Genomic DNA, 6,515 nt, shown 5'->3' with positions numbered 1-6,515 from the left:
CCCATCGTGGCGACGGCCATTATCGCAAATTTCCGTTTCGGTGATGCCACTTGTCAATTACCGCCTCGCGTTGCCCTTTCGCCGCGCATCCGCGACGTTTATCTGGCCGGCTTGGCTTTGGAATTTATCGCGCATGCCAATTCCGTCGAGCGGCCGATTTATCGAATTATACCGATCGCCGACCCTTATCGCGGCGCCCGCGATATCGGCCATGTCGCGAATAAGCCTCGGTAGATGAGCGCGGCAAATATCGTTTAAATGCCTTCGCGCGGAGCAGCAAAAAATTAAGCAGCAGCGATAATCTTCACTGGTCTTCATCATTGCGATTACAACCCGACACGACAAGCGGTCGCCTCAGGGCGTCTTTCGGAATTATCCATCGATCCAACTCGAGAAGGCGCACCCTCATTTATTAGCGATCCACCCCGTCGCTATTCTCACGCTTATTGTTAAGCCTACACTCTAAAGGATATTGATGTTGATTTAACACCATGGTGTCTATATAATCCTCATCGTGTTGGTGTTAATATTAACGCCAACGTGATGTGAAATTAACACCATACTGAGAGAAATGTTTGGTACACAGAAGAAAGACTATTCTTAAATCAACTGTAATATATGTATATATATATAAATATATATACATATAGAGTGTTTTCAAATTCGCGTCCGCAAAGTACAAGATGTGATACTTTATGCTAAAACAAACAACTTTTTCCTTTAACGAAATTGCATCCGATAAATAATTTTTGCGCTTATTGACTTCAACCTGTTCTCCTGTAAAAACTACTTATCGGACGCAATTTTGCTAAAGGAAAAAGTTGTTTTTTGTGCTAAAACGAACAACTTTTTCCTGTAGTAAAATTACATTCGATTAATAATTTTTGCGTTTACCTCGTACAACTTCAACCTGCTTTCCTGCAAACTACTTGTCAGACGTAATTTTGCAAAAGGAAAAAATTGTTTTTTTAGCGTAAAGTATGACGTCTGGTACTATAAAAAAAAATTGGTAATCTTGCTTCAAAAATTTTAATTTTGATTTGATTGAATTTATATTAATGCTAGATTTTTGATTGAGCAAGTATTGAATTGAGTGCAAGAAAATATTTACATTATCAACACAAATTTAATCAAATCAAGATCAAAATATTTGAAGCAAGATTACATATTTTTGCTTATATAGGGCTTATATAGCCTCGACATTTTTGTATTAGAATTTTCGTCTCAAAATTACCTCAAGAATATGTCTTTAGGAGGAAGTTGTGAGATACCCCGTATATGAACAAATTATGGTTGATTTTAGAAGTCTTTTTTCCGGGTATGAATAACCACTACTTCATTGAGATATGTGAATTAAAAACTATATTGTTCTAACCAAAATGAGAATTATATAGACACTGCACAGTAATAAACAACACATATTTTTCAGCGTGTAACGCATAACTGAAAAACACAAGCAACAGAAACAGGGAATAACGGATTTTAACCTATCAGAAACTATGTGTACCTGAATACACGGTTTCTGATAGGTTGAAATTTGTTATTCCCTGTTCCTATTGTCTATGCTTTTCAATTGTGTATTATGCTTTAGTATAACTGATAACAGCATGACGTTGGTAGGTTCGTTCGTGTGGTAGCCAACGTTCCTGCCTTTTGCCCTCCGTCCTCTCTGTCGAATAAATATTTGTCGTTGAGTCGATTTCCAAGGCCTATCCAAGTGTCGGTGTCAATTATCATCTCGTTGAAACACGCGCGCCCGCTCCGCGTTGCACGGCACGTGTTTCCCAGGAATAACGCACAGGTGTTACCGCGGTTCGTACGATGGTACGTGGACTCAGCTCGTTCTCTGAATTCGGGAATAATAAGCACCGCGACCGCGTCGCATCGCGTCGCGTGGAAGAACAGGTTTACGGTGGGATTGCAATGCAAACAGTCACCAGAATATGCACACCCGCGTGTTATACATGCTTTTGCGTCTCTGCATACCCCGACAATCTTCTGTCCCGTTCTCTCTCTGTCTTCTCTTTCTCTCGCCGCTATTTCTCCGGTACGCGCTCCGCAATGTAACGCGCGAACCGTGCAGTCAGTTACGCGCGTCGCCTCTACTGCATATACATACAACGTTCCCCGTCGACGACTTCTCTCTATCTCGCTATTACGGGCGTTGGCCGCACGACCTCGTCACTGGCCGTTAATTAAACCTCACGGGCTACTAATTAAACGCATCTATTAATATCATTGTAACTAGTAGCTGGAGTTCTTAATACACGCGCTAAATAGGAAGATGAAACTGAGGCCTATACGGTTGGGCCATTGTATAAATGAAAATATTTTTTTTAGACAATATTAGATTTGATATATCTAAATAATAATTACATGAGTTTGATATTCAAACCTATTCTTTTAAATTCGAAATCTTGACATATTTCGGCTGCTTGATTGAGCCATCTTCAGAAATTCTAAAAAATTTTAAATTACGGATGTGACTTCTTCTTAACATACAACGTTTTTTCGTAAGCTGTTCCCAGAATAATTAAAGCTGCTCACATAACGGTTAGAAGACCGTGTGCTGAATCTTAAGTTGACAATGAAAATTTAAGATACTTTTCTCTTTCAAACAATTAGCAGATTAATACCCTGTAAACTTATTTCATTGTGATTATTATTATTTAAAGCCCTTTATTAATATTAGATTTGAATTAAAAATTAAATTGATATTTCAATATTACGTATAATTATAACGATCATAACTGCTTCGGTATTTATGTACAAAGATTATTTTCTTTGTTTTACGAATTTTTTATAAACTTTTTAATAATACAATTTACTAAGTTTGTAGAATTTTTCTTGGCACGTGTCTGTAGAATTTTGCTAGGTGCATGTAGTTTTACTAAAATATTTGCGGTAAATCGTGATATTATACGTAACTCTCTACCAGCAGGCCAAAATCAGAGATGCAAAGCTCGAAAAGTTGGACTTATTGCAGAAAACTTCACTCGCACTTTATGACAGAGGATATAAACCTCGGGATTTCTCTTTCTAAAGTTGTAGTTTTGGTGACTGTAAAGTATTATCCCGCTTCCCTTTTTTAAGTAACTCAAACGTACCATTGCTACACTGCAAGTTGCCACATAACTCAAACTTAAAATTACCTGCCTTCCCGAAAGAATCTCTAAATCAATGCGGAAGAAACTTGAAGATATGTAGACAAGTAGCACGTAACATTGAACTACGCGTCGTAAAAGTATCGAAAAGCTTCGATATGAAAGGTATGTAAGCTTAAGAAGAATCCGTTGAAAAATTTCAATCTTGATAACGTATTCGCCAAGAAGAAGATCGAATCACGGATCTTCGACTGGAAAAATGTACATATATAACGCCTCATAAATAAATATATCGGGCGAGGCAAATAATATCATCCAATTACACTGCGAGCCCGTATCGATCATCTATCTCGAACCCATCGACTCCCACACACATGGAAGCGACGGCGCGGCGGGATGGACAGACGAACGAACGCGCGGTCGCGCAGGTGGGCTAGGAGCAATCCCCGGCTCATTGGCTTCTCGAATCCCGCATCGGGAATGAACTCATGAAAATGATTGCCAATCCCAGACGGTGGCGGGTAGGCATTAGTAACCGATAGATCGAGTGTCCGAGGTAGGGGAGAAGGCATCGAGGTTAAATTACCTCTCAGAGGTAGCAAGGACAAGGGGCCGACGCGAGGCGGTGTGGCCGGCGACCGAAAGGGTGGAGAGGTGTGCCGAAGTAGCGAGTAAGTATTAGCGGAGATTAATCGAACGACGGCTCCTTGCTCCACGTCCACACACAGATGCACGAAAGCCACAGTGGAATGGCCCCTGCTGCTGCCGCTGCTGCTGCTGCTGCTGCTGCTAGAACGAAAGGAGAGCAGAAGCAAGAGAGGGGACATGGTGAATGCGCTGCGCGCGTGATTAGTTACACACTTAGTTACTTACCGAGGTACCAAAGTGGAAGACGCCATTAGTTTCAGGTTTCAGGTGGAAACAGTCAGGAAGAAGATGTCGCCAGGGGACCACTAGCTCCTGTCTACCCGCGACTTATACTCTTTCTCCTACGAGTTTCCTCCTGTAACGGCACAGGGGCATAAATGTTTCTCGGGTCTAAGAAATATCCTTGCTTTAAACGAAATTATTGATTACGCCACGCGACCATTTCATCACATTAAAATATTATAAATGATGTAGTCTCTGTTGACAAAGTGATTGATTTGAATAATAGTTATTATTGCCTTTCATACTAAAAAGATTTAACGGAAATAATGCAGATTTAATGCGTTACTTACGTAATTATCATTAGCATTATTGTAAGGAATGCTCTTTGAAAGAGGGAATAATATTTCTAAAATATTAAATTCCCCAGATTGCGAATTAAAGGCATCTCGCTTGAAAGAAACATAATAAAAAATTTTACAGCAGATTTAAGATTCAGTTGATCTGCAGCTTGTGTTGCCATCGTTTTTTTTTTCTTGTTTTTAACTGCGTTCACCACTGGTCAATTACCCAAAACGTTTTACCTTCTTCGGATTAAGCCTATTCGAAATAATCCTTCGGTCGTCCCGCTAATCTCCACATTCCCTTTTTTTATATAACATCGACCAGTTTACAGGATTAGCCATCTTATTGCGCGAAACGACATCGTTAAAGTCGATGACTACGCAATTTTATATTGGTTGGACGATTTCACGTGCATACTTATCGACTACGAAATTATCGCGAGACGAATTTACAGCTCACCTATACCTAAAGCGTTTTTAAATTTGAATAAGGACGTTCGCGGTGACGAATAAAAGTGAAACAGTAATCATCACGTGAAGTAATAACGAAGTATCCAACTTCATCGCGAAGATTCGTAAGGTTACATTGCAACTGTAGAAACGATCAATCACAATTACTAGACAGTCCAATTTATTGGTAGATGTATCTACTTTCGCAGAAGTACAACCGAACACGCGAACTTGTGAAGAGATATCTTTAAAACGCTCGCGTTCAGCCAGCTATTTACTTGCGTTGCAGCAATTGTACTTGCTGATACCTCACGTTTTCTTCGCGGCCAGAGAGCGACATCTCCGCTCGCGTCCCCGACGTTTTCCTTTCTTCTTTGACAATCTGCTTTTTGCATGGCGTCTAAACGAGACGGCGGTGTGAAAGGTAACGAGTTTCGCTTCTTGTCACGAGAAAAATGCCTTCGCTCGTAAAACTCGCCTTTATTTTCTCTGTTTGCTCTTCCTTGTCCCTTTCTGCCCCCTGCGAGAACGAGAATACGCTGTGCTTTTTCACTTGCAAGCCGAGGTGACATTTTACACCGGCAGCGAATGAATGTAACGAAGGACTATTTAAATGTTCTAATGATATTTTTTTTTAATATCGGCGAGATATTCTTATCATTCCACGCTGGTGTTAGTTTACTACTAAATACTTTATTATAATTTACCAAGTATATGGATTCAAGTGATCGCGATACTGTTAATTTCGTACTTCAAAGTCGCATGATATACGCTGTGGAAGAAGAACTCGACGACAACGAACGGCGTTTACGACATGACATACTGAATTACGATATAGTCAATTTCGTTCCTTCAGCACTGCTAAAAATCAATTTCTCATTCTCACAGATGAAATTTTAATTTTATTAGCCCGGCATAAATTCGACCCTCGATGATGCTCAAAATATCCCCTCGGTACTCCTTGCGCGAGGAGTTACGGGCGCATGTCCGTGGCAGAAGGCTGAGGGCAGAAGGAAACGATTCATAGCGTTTTAATGTCAAGCGTGCGGCAGATAACGCGGACGAGGAGTGACGATCGGAAGAAGACGGAGATTGCGTAAGGGGAATGGTTACGAGTGCAAGAGCTGCGAGGTACAACCATGGATTCCATGCATTTAAAATGTTTCATTAGAAACCGTCTAATAAATATTGACCCCCTTTTTAACTCGGTTTTAAAGGGCCGTTCGGTAAGTGGTCAAAAGGAGGCGGGGAAACCCGGACATATTCCGTTACGATGGAGAGAACACGTCGGGGGCTAGCGTTGGACCGTTGACGGTACCTGCGCGAAACAAGATCTGATTTATATAGACACCGTCGAAAATTGGTTTCATCCCCGGACCATCTCCTGGGTGGCATTCGGGTGGCTCCAGCGACGACGCGCTCGTTCGGAGTACCCATAAATACTCTTCCATGCCCTCCATCCCCTTCGGTACGGTTGTTCCGCGACGTAAAAGCGATGTGGTAACGGAAATCGATTAGTCCGTGCTTACAAAGTAACTGCTGAAACGCGATAAAGAAGCATGAGTTCTGGCGAACATAAATAAAGTGAGATAAATAAGTACGGAAATAAGAATCGTGGTCAGACAGGAATAGCGTAAATTCGTTTGCAGATATCGTTACGTATACAGTCCCAATTGATGCGAGAGTCACATATGCATCCGAATGTGTCGTAAATAAACGATTGGGTACATTTAAGGGGACTGGAGGGTCA

General features: G+C 41.1%; 1 long non-coding RNA gene across 1 annotated transcript in view; it reads right to left on the bottom strand.

Annotated features, from left to right (window-relative positions):
* The window catches only part of LOC108770727 (uncharacterized), a 17,813-nt gene extending 16,843 nt beyond the window's left edge, over positions 1–970 (bottom strand). Inside the window, exon 1 of the long non-coding RNA XR_001940611.1 lies at positions 902–970. This is a non-coding gene — a long non-coding RNA (uncharacterized LOC108770727). The remainder of the gene's footprint in view (positions 1–901) is intronic.
* Between the last annotated feature and the right edge of the window lie 5,545 nt (positions 971–6,515).

This window comes from Trachymyrmex cornetzi, unplaced genomic scaffold (genome assembly GCF_001594075.2).
Source record: "Trachymyrmex cornetzi isolate Tcor2-1 unplaced genomic scaffold, Tcor1.1 scaffold131, whole genome shotgun sequence".
Classification (NCBI taxonomy): Eukaryota; Metazoa; Arthropoda; class Insecta; order Hymenoptera; family Formicidae; genus Trachymyrmex; species Trachymyrmex cornetzi.
This window is presented reverse-complemented; position numbering and strand designations above follow the sequence as displayed.